A 16,909-nucleotide genomic window follows, 5' to 3' on the forward strand; every position below is an offset into this window, starting at 1 on the left:
TTTAGCGTAACCCTCCACGTTTGTGCAACATTTTACATGTATGGCCCACTCTCACTGAGTAAAAACCAACTTTTACCACATTTCTTCCTAGATTCCATAGAGTTTTCATGTAAATGATTTCGTTATTCCTTCAAACAGTCTTCTGAGATGAGTCTTACTATCCTCACTTTGTAGAGAACCACAGCCCAGGAGAGATTAGGTGATTGGCCTCAAGTGTCCTGAAGTCCATTACTTTTCTATCAGCCCCAGCAGCTCATCTCCTCGCAGGAGCCCCATGAGAAAGATATTTTCAGCTTGGGTTTCTAAGCACTGAGGCTGATCTTTCTTGAGAAAAACTGAGAGAAGAGTCACCCATCCTAAGGGGTCTCTGCCTGTTCCCTTTTGGAGACAGGGAGGGGACCGTTTTCTGAACAGGATTGGCCTGACACAAAGAACAGGTGGCCGTCTGCAGACTTACTGTATGCCTGAGGTGCATGAGAGGACAGATTACAGATTGGAACGTGATTGAATAATGTAAATATACGTATGTACACACACACTCGTATCTTCATATATATGAGTTTTATAAAAATTTAAAATATGTGTGAAACCATATATCTATTCATACCTATATTGTTAAAAGTTAAACTGATGCATATTAAACATTTTGAAAGTTTGCCCTGGCCGGTGTGGCTCAATTGGTTGAGCACTGTCCCGTGCACCCAGAGGTTGCTGGTTGGATTCCTGTCGACATGCCCGGGTTGCAGGCTCTGTCCCCAGTAGGAGGTGTGTAGGAGGCAGCCAATGGATGTTTCACTCTCATCAGTCTCTTCCTCTCCCATCCCCTTTCTCTAAAATCAATAAAAACAAATAAATAAATAAATAAATAAACATATTTTAAAAAATCGTAAGAGCTTATTTGAGCAAAAATAAATTTCAATTGGAAGTGCCTAAATAGAAGGTTTGGGAGTGCTCCACCACACCAGAGCTGCGGAAAGACATACAGAAGGTGTAGGAGCAAAATAAATTCATTTGATTGGCTAGAGCTGAAAGTCCAGTTGGCTGTTTGTGACTGGTTGTTGTAGCAAGTACACACCCTCAGCTCCAAGGACCTATGATTTGGAATAGTTGATTGCGTAGGGTCCACATAGGCTCTGCTTGCTTCCCACCAGATTTGACAGGGTGTATAAATGCTGTGAGTGAGAAGGGTTGTGTGTTTGTATTTCAATCGATCCTTAAGCTATCCGATGGTCCTTAGGTACGTAGAAGAGCTGTTTTAACACAAAGTCAGCTCTCTATTGGCAGAAGGAAATGTGTTTGTGTTTGTGTGTTGTTAAAACATATTCAACTTCATTAGGCAGAAGAGATCACATCTGTAGAAGGAAGTCTGAACTGCTGGACATAATAGAGAAACTAAAGGGGTGTAAAACTCAGTAGGTGATATGTCTAATAACTAAATGTAGAAAAGATAACTGTTTCCTGTAACTACTGAAGAGGAGCGCGTCGTTATAAATTCGGGGCAGAAAATCTTTATCTCATCTTAATTCCTATTATCAAGTCTCTTTTCCTCCTGGTTGCCCCTCAATCTTTCCTCATTTTATCTACAGTACTGAAAGGATCTCACTGTGTTCCTAGCTTTTGTCCCTCTTGTTAGAGTTTATTCACAGGATTCTATGGAATTTTTTTATTAAAAGAAGATTCTCATGCTATGCTATGCCAAATCAATTTAGAAAGTAAACTCAAATTGCATTTACCATTATCCCAGTGTCTTTATTTTTAGTTACAAAATTTTCAAAAAATATAAAGATACTTTAAGAAATGTACTATAATATAATTAATATACTATACATATAATAGAGACCTCACTGGAAATTAAAAAGACATTTAAAGTTTTTATACCTCAGGGAAGACATTTGGGAATCAGTTATAATCCTTAAATTCTACCACATAATCCCTTATATCAGAGTATTAATACCAACTCAAAAGAAAAAGAGGAAAGGCATGCTCAGTGCAACAGATACATATATTCTTGTTCCATGGACCCCCCCACCCCCAACCTAATGCCAGATACAAAAATAAAACCAAAATGATCAATGACCTAAACATGAGAGCCAAAACTATAAAATTCTTAGAAGAAAAACATAGCTTCACATCTTCATGACCTTGAATTAAGCGATGGAATTTTAGAGATGACACTAAAAGCACAATCAACAAAAGAATAATTTGGGGCTTCACCAAATTAAAAATATTTGTTCCATGCTTCTATGGAACAAATGAGGGGATGGGAGAGTGGACAGGGAGAGATTAATCAAAGAACTTAAATGCTTATAAGCACATAAACACAGATGTTAGTCTGGAGAAGGCCTGGGGGCGGGGTGAATGCAGGGTAGAGGGATCAATGGGGGTAAAAAGGGGACATCTGAAATATTTTCAACAATAAAGATAAAGAAACTTTAAAAAATAAAAATTAAAAAAAAGTGCCCCTGCATCTAGTTAACCTTCCTCAAAAAAAATAAAATAAAATAATTGTATTTCAGACACTATCAAGAAGGTGAAAAAACAACCCACAGAATGGGAGATAATATTTGCAAATTGTATATCTGATAAGGGGCTAGTATCCAGCATATAGAAAGACACTTACACTGTGATAATAATATGATATATAACCCAGTTACAAATGGGCAGCAAGGGATTTGAATAGGTATTTCTGCAAAGAAAGCACATGGATGGGAAATGCAATTTGAAACAATAATGATATAAGACTTCACACAAACTGTGACAATTTTGACAAGGCTGTGGAAAAATTGAAATCTCATACACGTTGCTGGATGGAATGTAAAATGTTGCAGCTGCTTTGGGGAAAAGTTTGGCAATTTCTCAAAAAGTTAAACATAGAGTTACCATATGACCCAAAAATTCTACTCTCTGGGTGTGTGCCAAGAAAATTTAAAATATATGTTCATATGAAATAGTTTTATACCAATGTTCATAGCAGTACTATTCATAATAGACAAAAGGTGGAAACAATCCGAATTTCCACCAACTGATGAATGGTAGACAAAATGAGGTATACCCATAAAAGAGTATTATTCAACAACAAAAAAGAATGTCAACACGGATGAATCATGTAAACATTATGCTAAGTGAAAGGGACAACACACACACACACACACACACACAGAGACACTGCCCAATCCCATCTGTATGAAACGTCCAGAATGGGGAAATCTAACAGAGAAGCAGAGAGGGGTTGTGTTTGGGGGCTGGTAGTGAGCATGGGCTTCTTGGGGGGGGGATGAAAATGTTTTGGAATTAGATAGTGATGCTGGTTGCACAATCTTTTGCATATTAGTAAAACCACTGACTTATAAATAAATATATATTTACTATTTATGTATATACTCATATATATGTTTATAATATATTTTAATTTATCCACCCCCTGGGAAGAATAATAGATATTATCAGGTTTTAAAACATATTATAAAACTACAGTAATTAAAAACATTTAGTACAGTTTGGTACATGGCAGATCAATAAGATGAAACAGTCCAAATGTATTTCTAAATACACACAAACACACACACACAAACACGCACTTATTTTGCACACTGGGACTATATGAAATGATTGCTAAAAGATAATGGACCAGTATTCAGTCAAAAAATTACAATTGTATTCCTTCATATATTATCTAAATTATTCCAGATAAAATAAAGTTTTAAATGTAAAATAATAGTTATAAAAGTTGTGAGAAAGAATGACAAATAGAATATTTTTTCTCAAAACCTAATGAGAATACTTGTATAAACATAGTAAAATATATGGACACAACAAATAATGAAATTTGGCTATGTGAAATTTAAAAAGATCTCATGACAAAAGTGGTAATTTATAATGTAGAAAAATATTAATTTTAATATATAAAGAGCTTTTTGAATAAAAAAATAGCAACCAATTTTATGGACAAAAGGACTTGAGCATGTAGTTCAAAGAAAAAACTAAACTTTTAAGCATAAGATGCCTGGTCTATAAAATAATTTTTAAAATGCAAGTATAAACAACAATGTGCTATTTCTCAGTTTAACAAAAATAAAAGTATTTTAGTATTTGGCATTGATGAGGTTGTGGGAAAACAGGTTTTCTGTTACCATATAGCATTGGTGTGTGTGCAAATTATTATAATCACTGATGTAATTTGACCTTATCTCTCAAAAAGGAAAAAAAATATAGCCTATACCTGTTGACTCAGGGATACTGTCTCTAAAAAGACTCCCACATTGTTAGCAAAGACATCTGGAGGCTCTTCATGGTAACATGACCTATAATAGCCAACACCCGGAGACAACCTAGCTGTCCATCGGGAGAGTGGTCACCTGATGAATGAAGATACGGAAATGTTCTGGGTATACTGTCAAACAAAGACATTTGTGGGACATAATGTGTATTATGATTTAGTTGTATTTTAAAACTACACAAACACTGGTACACATACAGTTTTGACATATATAGATTTTCTCTGGACAGATACACAGCAACTCCAGAATAGTGGCAGTGCCAACAGGAAGGGAAGTTCAGAGTCTGGAGGGAGAGGGGGTCCCTTTCTATGTAGAAGACTTCATAGGTAAATAATTCTCACCCAGCTGGTGTGACTTAGTGGTTGAGTGTCAAACCATGCACCAAGAGGTCGCCGGTTCAATTCCTCGTCAATGCAAATCCCCAGTGGGGGGCATGCAGGAGGCAGCCGATCCATGTTGATATTTCTCTCTCATCGATGTTTCTATCCATGTCTCCCTCTCCCTTTTTCTCTCTCTAAAATTAATAAAAACATTTAAAAAGTAATTCTCAAATACTTGAAGAAATTTTCTACAGTAAACAAAAGCATTGGTTAAGAGTACAGAGTTTGACATTGGGTAGCCCTATGTTTGTGTTTGGTTTTGTTTGGTCTAGAATTTAAATTCTTTAAGCCTCAGTTTGAAAATGGTGGTCACCAACATAGCTATTGTAAGTATTAAATAAGATGAAACATAAAATAACTCAGGGCCTGGCAAAGAGTAATCATCTATTAAATGTTATATATTATTTTTATTAGTAATAGTAATAGTAATGTACAGAGTTTTTGGCTTCCAGTTAGAGCTGTTTTCATGATATGCTTTCAGTGCCTGCTGATTTTTAAAAAATTTTATTTAAAAACATTTTTCAGTTACAGTTTATATTCAATATTATTTTATATTAGTTTCAGGTATACAGCATAGTGGTTAGATAATTGTACACTTTACAAAGTGTTTTCCCAGATATTTCCAGTAGCCACCTGGCATCATACATAGTTATTACAATATTATGGACTCTATTTCTTATGCTGTACTTTACATCTGCATGACTGTTTTATAACTATCAATTTGTACTTATCAATCTCTTCACCTTTTTCACCCAGATTCAACCCCTCTCTCCTTTGGCAGCCACCAGTCTGTTCTCCGCATCTGTGAGTCTGTTTCAATTTTGTTTGTTCATTTATATTATTCTTTAGATTCCATATATAAGTGAAATCATATGGTATTTGTCTTTCTCTGACAGTGTTATATCACTTAGCATGATACCCTCTAGGTTCATCCAGGCTGTAACAAATGGTAAGATTTCTTTCTTTTTTATGGCTGAGTAATATTTCATTGTACCTACATATGTAGCAGTGGCTACTAATTTTTTTTTTTTTAATTCTCACCCTAGGATGTTTTTCTTAATTTTTATAGAGAGGAAGAGAGAGAGAGAGAGAGAAAGAAAGAGAGGGAGAGAGAGGGAGAGAGAGAAACGTTAATGTGAGAGAGAAACATCAGTTGGTTGCCTCCCATGTGCACTCTGACCAGGGACTGGTTCCACAACCTAGGTGTGTGACTGGGAATTGAACCCGTAACCTTTTGGACTACTGAATGATGCTCCAACCAACTGAGCCACCCAGCCAGGGCAATGGCTGCTGATTTTTTTTTTTTTTTTAAATACATCTTTATTGATTTCAGAGAGAGGAAGGGAGAGGGAGAGAGAGAGAGAAACATCAATGACGAGAGTCATTGATCAGCTGCCTCCTGCACACCCCCAACTGGGGATGGAGCCCGCAACCTGGGCATGTGCCCTGACTGGGAATCGAACCCTGATCTTCTGGATTCTAGGTCAGCCCTCAACCACTGAGCCACGCCCGGCCGGGCAATGGCTGCTGATCTTGATCAGCGCTTCCTATTCATGGTGCCATAAGAGGCTGATGTGTTACAGTCATTGTGTGTATTGTGACTAATGTGTTTCTTATAATGCTCCACCTAAGCCTGGGGACTGTTTGTTTTATGTTAGAACTGAATCAGTGCTGTGCCTATAAAAATTCTTACACTCTCTTGAATTAAGAAATGATTTTTTGAATGAGACAGAAAGTGGCATAGTTACAGCCACAGTGCAGAGAACTGCCCACAGCCCTGGGTGTGCCAGTGGGAGGGAGGCACATATGGGAAAATCATGCCATCACAAGCCATAACCTGGGCTCGAGGCGGGAACTAGTTAAAAGTCAGTAAAACTGAAGTTGGAGATGATCTAAGAACACAAAAATCATTGTAACTATTTTCAGACTACACAAGTCTAAATTGCCTTCATAATCCTAAAAGCCAATAAAATCCCGGGGATGATCAGGAAAGAAAACAGAAAATATAACTTTACCCTTTCTTTATATTAAACAGCAGTGTTTCTGCTTTTAAAATACCAGGTGTAGCTGTGGTTATTAAATCTCAAGAAAGACATATTCTTAGAACTGGTACTGGTAGGTCAAAAGCTATAAGCATTTTACTAGCTCTTGATATATACATATTCATACACATATGTGCAGACATTTGGGGGGAGGGCATTTTGCATTGTTATTAACTTTATATGAATGATATTGGTTATCTGCAACAAATAACGTTATTTACAAAATAAGCTAATTTACTAGGCATAAAGTTACATTTTTGAGATTAATGTCCTTTGATTATTACCAAGTTTGGACATTTCCTATATGTTGGTTTTCCATTTGTATTTCCCTTTGTCTAAATTGTGTATTTATATTTCACTGATGACAATTTGTTTATTAGGTTCTTGATGTTTTTATTACAAATTAAAATGGCCTTATTGCTTATATATAAGTAACTCTAGGCTCTAATAAAGTGAATTATGAACTGTGGAAGCCAGTTTGAGACTCTGTCGACTTCTCTCATGTCGGGCTTTTGAATTATACCTGTTATATTTGGTGGTTTGAGAGTGGAAAGGAGGGTAGATATTTCATAATTCCACTCACTAATGTAGGCGATTTGAGAAATTTCTACCAGAATCTGGGATACACTCATCTCTTAACACTTACTATGACGATCACTGAGACATTTTCCTTTCGGAGGATTTTATCAGTAGTTTATTAAGGTGTACAGAGAAGGTCTCTCAGTTTTCCTGTGCTGACGTTCTCTGAAAATCGGATAGCTTTGGAGGGCAGGCACTGATTTTACTTGTTACATTTGATGTAGTTACTGATTTCTAAACCTTATTCTTTGGCTAACTTGTCGGTGAACCTTTGGCAGGTTACTTTACTCTCTTTGTTTCCTCAACCACAAGCGAAGGCATCAGCCTGAGATGTCTCCAAGCGTCATGCCAGCTGCGCCTTTCTGATTCCTGCTCCGCATTTCTTGCTTCCAAATATACAAATTTACAAATGAATTGGAGATTGACCATGGCCAACCATGAGTTGGCTTCTCCATCTCATTCTATAATTTTTTCCCCAGCACAAGATAAACAGCACAAAGATTTCAAAAGTTTGGAATCTCCCAAACCACGGTGGATTGAAATTATATTCACTCAAGCAAAATATAGACAAAGTTAAAGCAAAATATGCAAGAACATTGTTTTACCTTGCGGTCTTTTCGAGTCGGCCTCACTGTCTTGTGGCTCATAAGCAGATGCAAATAGATCCCCTGCTAGAGAGAGTTCTGTTGCAAGGTCCAGAATATGAGTTGCAAAAAGTAATGTAACAAGCCTTGCAAATACACATATCTCAGGATTCGTGCCACTTTTTCACGTAGTTTAAAATCGTCTGAGGGAGAATGTGATGAATCCACTTAACTCTCAGTTACATTTTAAATATTTGGTAGATCCATAGACTTTAAATAATTAACTCTGCTTATTACTCAGTGATTTAAGTGGAATGACCCTTGACAGTCTGTTTGTAATAACTAACACAGCACATTTTAATTTATTTTTTTAATTAGGAAAAGACATCCCCTGAGTTTAACATCACTGGATGTAAAATTGCACTTTTAAAATTGGTTAGTTTTACTACATTTTCTCTCCTAGTGACAATTAAACCTTTTGCATTTTAAAGACCTGAGTGTGCTTCTAAAAGTGATTATGTAAATAATTTAATCAGGCATATGTTATAGACAATTGTACCTTTTTCCCCTTACCACCGCATACCATTCTTCTGGTCCACTAGACACTGTGTAGCTCATCTAAAAGTTAAATAATAATAGATGTGAAAATAAAGGATTGAGAGATTTTTATAAGAATCTGAGTTTGAAAGTTCAAACAAATACTAAACTAATACCATAAACATGAAAGTTCGGTTTACAAGATAGCAAGAATAAAATCTATCATAAAACTTACAGGCAGCTTTAGTAATTATTAAATACTAAGTTTAATAAGCAGGACACTCTTATTCTCCATTTTCAGTGGCTGTCTATCTTGAGCTACTCTCCTTTTATGCTTTTGAATAATACTGTACTGTAGTGGATCTCTGATTAATATTTAAATGTACATGGGTAAAAATAGGTAGCCTAATCAGAGAAAATAATTAACAGGCCACCTCATTTTCATATCCCTTCATTCTTGCAAGGTAGTGTGTGTCCTGATTACTAGACTATCGTTCCCTTTGACCTTCTTTCTGAGTCAGAGCTTAGACTCCCCGATTGAACTGGCTTCCTGAGAGTCTGTCCTTTCCCCATTGTACGCTCTTGGCCACTTTGTCCTAAATTAACCCACCATATATTTATGTGTGTGTTTATTTCTGGGCTCTCTGTTTCATTCCATTGATCTGTATGTCTGTTTTTATGCCAATAGTATTATACTCTGTTTTGGTTACTGTAACTTTGTAATATACTTTGAAATCAGAGAGTGTGATGTCTCTAGCTTTTCCCTTCTTTCTCAGGATTGCTTTGGCTATTTGAGGCCTTTCATGGTTCCAGAGAAATTTTAGAATCATTTGTTCTATTTCTGTGAAAAATGCCACTGGAATTGTTATAGTGATTGCATTGAATCTGTATATTGCTTTGGATAATATGAATATTTTAACCCTATTGATTCTTCCAATCCACGAGTATGGAATATCTTTTTATTTATTTGTGTCTTCAGTTTCTTTCGTAGCATCTTAATAGCTTTCAATATACAGGTCTCTTCTGTCTCTTTGTCTCTGTGTCTCTCTTTCCCTATCCCTAGTCCTTTCTCTATCTATATCTTTAAATGTCTGTATGTTTGTATATGTGTGTATATATAGGAATTTTATGCCTATGTACATAATCGTAACCATGACAGAAGATGGGATTGCCAAACTTAAGAGCTTAAGAACTGACAGCGAAAACAGCAAAGATCTCACAAAAAGAACTGAGTAGAAGTGACTATAGGGTTGAAAGTCCAGTTGAGGAGACACACAAACAGAAAATCCAAAGACTGTATTGTGAGTATATTTTCAATGACATTAAAAAATACAGTCATTACCTTTTGGATGAAGATTATCTTTTAAAATGTCTGTTGCATATCTATTTTATAGTTCACTCCGTATCTCATGCTGTTGTTTATCTCCCTTGCCAATGCTTAGTGATTGATTAACTTTGAAGGCTATAAAAGCTATATTTGTTAGACTTCTATGTGAAAGGTTCTGCCCAGGAATTATAATTATGCTTTTATATTAGTTATCAATTAAACAAATTTGTTATGTGCATATTACTGCCTCAGGGATAGTGGGTTCATATGATGTATAAGAGGTTATGTCTGTATAGCTTAGAGTATACCAGAATATCTTTATACAAACATCTATTTTATAATGATAACTTTTAAATAAGTGATTAAATAAACACCTAATGATTAAACAGTTCCATAGAATTTCCAAAAGGCTCAATCAAGCCTATTATCACAGTAGATCCTTATAGTTTTCAAAATACTTAAGTACATAACCACTATTGATTCTCATTTAAAATATGTTGAATTTTAAGTGAGGACACATGGCCTAGGTTTACTATACTGTAGGTAGAGGTTTCCCCACCTCAGCATTATTGACATTTGACCTAGATAATTCTTGCTCTTAGTGGGTGCTCTGTCGTTTTAAGGTGTTTGCAGCATCCCTGACCTGTACCGATATCACTCTTCTCTCTCAGTTGCAACAACCAAAAATGTCTCCAGATATTTTCAAATGTCCCCTGGGGGAAGAAATCACCCCTCATGGAACACCACTGATATAGTTAGAAGGTTTTCCTAATATGCCACCTAATTTTGGTGAAGTGATAGTTCAAGAGTGATATGTCATATAAGTTACTATAAAGCAGGAAAGATGCCATGCCCATAGAATGGAAAAACTTTCACTGGAGTCTGGTTGCTTGTCTAAATAGCTAGACGGAGTGAATTGAAGTGAACCACAGATGGCATAAAAGAAAAAGCAAAGCTTTTGGAACCAGAAAAAACGGTGTTGAATCCCAGCTCTATAAATGATGCAAAGAAATAGCGACTTCCTTGAATCCACAGGATGACCAATCTTCTCCCTCATGCTTTTCCCAGATGCTCATTCTTCCCTCTAGAATCAAGGAATTGGGACATTATATTTCTATCATATGATAGGCTCTCTTAGTAGCCTCTAAGTCCCTTTGCTGAGATGGCTACTTCTTGTAGAAAAAATTTAAATCGTTTATTTTACTTTCTTTTGTTCTCAAACAAAACACATTGATCCTACTGCTTGATCTATAATAAACTAATTGTTTCAATATTTTGAACCCTAGTGATGAGCAGTAGGTGAAGACTGAGGACGCATCTGTTGTACTTCTCTGAGAGTGTTGAATGTGTGAGGGAGCTCCAATATTCAATAGTGCTGTATAAGCATGCAGATGGAACTGCTGAGCCCTGGAACATTTTTTAGGGTAAAGAGTTTCAAAGAATTTCTTAAAACCTCCCCAAAGCCCATAATACTGAAGCGAGCGTTACATTTGGTAAAAAGGTTACCAAGACATTTCATTAACACTTACATTGATTATAACTGACCAGAAAAAAATAATCCTGTATATTTGCTTTTCTATATTCTTATAATCCTGTATATTTGCTTTTCTATATTCTTATAATCATAAAAGCTATATGCTTTTTATGTTGTCAGAGTCATTATATCAGAATGAGGGCATTAGAAAATACGTGTTTTAGGAGCAGTAGCCTGCATACAGAGTACACGTGATGACAAGTATGGGCAAGAGGAAGCAGGAGGTGAAAGGACTGGGAGGCTGTTGCAATAGCTCACGCAGGAAGAAGTGCTTTTATCTTGAATTAGGAAAGCTGGGAATGAACAGGTAGGGATAAATAAGAAATATCAATAATTATTACTTCTCTAAGAATATTCTTAGTGTACTGATGTGTGTTGAATAATGAAACATTTAATGGAGGACACTTTACATGGGCTACCTCAAATTCTTAGAAATAGTGGTATTTCCTTAAGATATAATCTTACAGAAGATTAATTTTTTAGACTCTTTATTGAAGTATAATATAGATAAAGAAAAGTACACATATCTTAAGTGTACAGCTTGATAAAGTTTCACAACTATACACTCCCATGTATCCACAGATTAGAATTTGAACAGAGAGATCTGAGTATCTTTTAAAAACCTGTAGTGGACACACATTTCACATGGGTTGACTTTCTTTTAATATATTTATTAAATAAAAATTTATGGTGTACATATGTGCACAGCATATATAGGATAAAAACTAGATACAGTAAGGAATATGAATAACTAAGTAAGATTATCACTCTGGAAGGAATTGCTGTGAATTTGGGAAACCTAATAAAAGGAAACTGAAGTCAGCAATTTAAAACCTTCTGTAATTACATGCCCAACCTGTTCTTCCTCAGTGGCAGCAAGGACTCAAGAAATTACAAGTTTAGTCTTATCTGTTTAAAATGGTCATCATGAGAAAGTCTGATCATTTTGTATCAAAGTAGCTTTGAAAACCTTCCTTATATATTTATGTCCACATGCTATATGCTTTTTATGTTGTCAGAGTCATTATATCAGAATGAGGGCATTAGAAAATACGTGTTTTAGGAGCAGTAGCCTGCATACAGAATACACGTGATGAGAGGTATGGGCAAGAGGAAGCAGGAGGTAAAAGGACTGGGAGGCTGTTGCAATAGCTCACGCAGGAAGAAGTGATTTTATCTTGAATTAGGAAAGCTGGGAATGAACAGGTAGGGATAAATAAGAAATGCGTTACTTAGGATGAATCAATATGACCTGGTTATAGAAATGATAAGATACATGTAGACTGGCTTTGCTATATTGTCAAGATTTTAATATATATACATATAAAGAATAATTATATCAAGATAAAATTAGGAAAATCATAAAAGAAAGTTTTCTGGTTTGCTCGGGGTAAATGAGTTACACTTTATGTATAAAACCTGGGGCCTTGGCCGGTGTGGTTCAGGTGGTTAGAGCTTCATCCCATGCCCCGAAGGGTCGAGGGTTTGATTCCTGGTCAGGGCACATACCCAGGTTGCAGACAACTCATCTATGTTTCTCTCTCACGTTGAAGTTTCTTCCTCTCTCTCCCTCTCCCTTCTCTCTCTCTAGAATCAATGAAAAACATATCCTCCGGTGAGGGTTAAAAAAACCACACACCCACACCCACACCCACACCCACAAAACCTAGGAATATGTGTCAAGACCCCGACATTCACCTCTAAGCCAACTAGTTCTGTAAGCTCACTTGGGTCATTTTACTAACTTCACAGTAACGAGGTTGAATCTTTTGCTCCCCACTTATATTATTGTGGAAAAGTTTTACTGTGTGTGACAAAAAAGCATTCTAGGGGGGAAAGGATTAATCAAACTTCGGGAATAGAAAATTATAGTAACACTTTATTATGGCATTTTTGAAAAATGAATCCATATGCTTTTAAAAAAAGAAATTTATCTCAAAGGAGGTGACATGTTTATCACTTCATTTAAGGCCATCAGATACCTACCTTTATGAAATGGAGTGCAAATGTTTAGTTGTAGCTAAATCAAGTATCACTTTAATATGATGTTCTCCCTGTTATACACAGAAGCTTTAGGGAGGGTGTTGAGCAGTTCTTGAGTGTATGACTCTCTACATAACCTATTACTACATTTCTGAAAGGAAGAAATAGTAACTCTTATGTATGTGTGCATGCCTGTAGGTGTGCATGTAGAATGTATATGTGTATTGGCTCCCACATACTAAAGTTTAACAGTCAGAATACTTTTGTTCCAATGACCGAGTGTGTGCACTTAGCAAAGTAAAACTGCTGCTTTTTATTAAATATTGTACCTCTTCGGAACACACTTGATATACATAGTGGCCCAAATGGAAAACTTCCTTCCCTGAATTTGCGCAGTGCAGCAACTTTGGTATCGACATGCCACCGCAATCTCCACCATTCCCGATGACTCCTGCTGAGCTTGCAGCGGCCACAAAGATAATGCCCATTGTAAAAGGAAATGCAGAAATAGTGACTGTCAGATCCTAACATGTTCCTTACATCCAGGCTTTTTTTTTTCCCTACCAGGATATCTATATTCGTTAATAATTTAATGCTAATCAGCTCCTTATCTTCTGAAAAGGAGAGTCTGTTTAGAATCACAAGGAAACTGACCCTGAAGGAAAATTTAGTATATGGAGATTTCTCACATCATCTCTTAACTTCATTCAGGGTATTTTCTTGATTACATTTAGGTCTCATCTATCCGAACAGCAGTTGATTTAGTTATAATACAGTTTCAAATCTTTAGTTTTGCCTTGTACATTTACTTGTATAACTAGTTTTAATAGCAATCTGATGTTTTATTAGCAAATAAACAAATTTGAAGTTGAGGCAAATCATAAATATTATAAAGAATAGCAACATATATCTCAATAAATTCCACTATTTGACAAGATCTGTGTTCAATTTATTTAGATTTTACGACAAAATGGCATATTTTAGTGGTGATGTGAATTGTTTGCATTGATCAGTTAAAGACGGGTCTAAAATAAGGATTTAAAATTGTTTCCTTGGGCTATCATCATGAATTGAAAAACAATATGCATGAGCGATAAACTATGGAATAACTATAATTATTTGAAAGGAATTATAAACATATGCAAACAGATCTGTGGATGTTCAGTTTAGTTTAAGAATGGTCAGCAATTCTAGGAGACAAGAACGTTTCAAAAATAATAAGAGACTTTTTAAATGTTGGGAATGACTTTGACTTAAATGACCTGATGAGTTATGGGGCTCTGCTGGTCACTGCACAGTCATCTGCTAGAAGAAGGAAAAAAAGACAAGGAAAAATTGTTTTTGTTTATCTAAAAATGATATATAATCTGAGCTTTAAGAAAGGATCTGTGAAGCTCTTTGAAAGCAGAATTCAGCTAATTTCAAACATCTTTCTGTCCCTGACCGTAATAGCAGATTGCTTTGAAGATTGACAGGCCTATTTTTGTTTGTTTTAATTTTTAATATGCTTATTTTCCCTCATCAAAAGTTGAATGGAGAGGAGACAAGTTTTCTATTTCAAAAGAGGAATAATAGTTAGGTTAAGACAGTGGCAATATGGAAAATAATGATTTTTTAAAAATTGAGGTGTGTGGGTTTTTTTTGAGAAATGAAAGGACGCTTTGCTTTGAATTAATAAACCATCTTATTGGGTAGAGTTCTCCACTTAATGGTTCTCTGCTAATACCGAAACATGCACGGAGTTGATCTGGATTGTCATTCTTTTTCATCTGACTTTTAGTGATCACATTTGTGTAGCCTTCACACATGAAAAAGTGAAATATGGAAACAGGAGAAACTACTAATGTGCTTTTGGAATTAGTATTTATTTTTAGTAATGAAAAGTGATCTCGAAGGAATATGTTTACATTAAAAAATTATTAACTATAACTTAAAAATAGAATGTTTTAATATTGATATTAAATAGAATGTATTAATGATAAAAGTAGAATGTATTAATATTGATATTAATATTTCAAATTATTTTCATGCAAATTCTTTTATGAAAATAACCTTGAATTTTATTAGCCTGTTTTCTATTTTAAATCACGCTATGAAGGAATGATTAAATCAAATATAAAGTATAGAACAATTTAACGGGCTTAATAGTCTTGCAGATAAGATAGACCTGTTTCTGCTATTATCTTGCATAAGTCAATAGTGAATTGAGTTGCTTTTTAAAACACTATGTTGTTTTCAACTTCTGTTATGTTGCTCTAAAGAAATTTAAATACCATATGGCACATGCCAGTTTAGAGAACCACTGTTCTGAGAGAGACGTTTTTCAAGAACATTAGTTGTGCTCTTTAAAATCAGCCTTTTATCTACAAGTAATATTTTCTTCCTTTCTGAGGTATGTGACCCGAGTAGGGCTAAGAAGGTCCACCTTAGCTCACAAACCACGAGATCACCCGAAGAACAGTAATATTTTGCTCAGCTTCCTGAACAGTGACCTCTGTTAAGTGGCCTCTGTTAAGAGAGAATTTCAGTAGATTATAGTTTATTATATATGTATATTTATATTTTTGTACACAGATTAAGTTTATATATTTCACTTTAGAATATATATGCTACTTATTATTAATTCCTGTCTTAAGAATTAGCATGAGCCCTGCCTGTGTGGCTCAGTCGGTTGGGCGTTGTCCCCATGCACCCAGGCTCGATTCCGGTCAGGGCACGTGCCTGGGTTGTGGGCTTGATCCCCAGTAATGGGTGTGCAGGGGGCAGCTGATCTATGTCTCTCTCATCAGTTGTTTTTTTCTCTCTCTCCTTCTCCCTTCCTTTCTCTTTCTCTAAAATCAATAAAAACATATAATAAAATAATTAGCATGAATATTTGATGTTTTTCCCAATTAAACCTTTAGAAATTAACTTAAAAGTACTCATAACTTTATGTTAAATGTAAGGTTTAGTAACATAGGTCCCATTTATTTAAGGGTAATTGCTTCTATATCACCTAGGCATAAAGTTAATATAGTTTTTCTTATAACTAGTTAAACTTTTAATCTAATGTAGTCTTAATGAATTTACTTATAAATAGTACTTGATGAAGCAATAATGAAAAGCTCCCTGGGTGGGATCAATCTGTTCTTTTCCTGAGAATAATTGAACTTTATGTGAAAGTATATAAATGCATGCCTTAACTTTTTCATATATCTATGGTTTATGCAATTAAAATGTATAATTTTATTTTGTTCGATTGCATCATAAGCGTGCTTCCAAAAATCAAAGTTACTAAATTATGAAAATTGCGCAATCACCATTGAATGGAAAACACCCCAAATACCAAAGAGTGTGCTTCTTGCTTTGGTTATGCTGCGTAATTCAAAATTCAAAAGTAGCCATGACTAAAATTGTTTCTCTGTGACATTTTCCTCTGTTTCCCTTTTTTTTTTCATTCTCCTCATTTTCCTTCCCTACTCTTCTTTAAGCAAATAAAAATATTCTGAATTTATCCTAATTTTAGAAGCAGAGAGGAGAGGTTGGGCATAAGGAGCGATATAAATTAATGTATAAAGTCAAGTTATCTCATGTTGAAATCGATACAAGAGAAGCTAACAGTCGCCACATATCCAGCCCCCCAGGCTCATTCAGGCCTCAGCTCCCTCTGTGGGAAACCCTCGTAGT

At 35.4% G+C, this 16,909-nt stretch overlaps 1 protein-coding gene across 4 annotated transcripts in view; it reads left to right on the forward strand.

Annotated features, from left to right (window-relative positions):
* The window catches only part of HNF4G (hepatocyte nuclear factor 4 gamma), a 91,943-nt gene that overhangs the window by 47,247 nt on the left and 27,787 nt on the right, over positions 1–16,909 (forward strand). For 2 of the 4 annotated variants that reach the window (XM_081116262.1, XM_081116260.1), the window contains exon 2: positions 5,414–5,461. The exons of 1 other annotated variant lie outside the window; for it this stretch is intronic. The gene's annotated coding sequence lies outside the window, so the exon portion shown is untranslated. Of the gene's footprint in view, positions 1–5,413; positions 5,462–9,634; positions 9,701–16,909 lie in introns of those variants that run through there. One more of the 4 variants, XM_081116263.1, reaches the window with a different exon arrangement.

The sequence above is a fragment of the Miniopterus schreibersii genome, assembly GCF_964146895.1.
Source record: "Miniopterus schreibersii genome assembly, chromosome: 17".
NCBI classification, from domain to species: domain Eukaryota; kingdom Metazoa; phylum Chordata; class Mammalia; order Chiroptera; family Miniopteridae; genus Miniopterus; species Miniopterus schreibersii.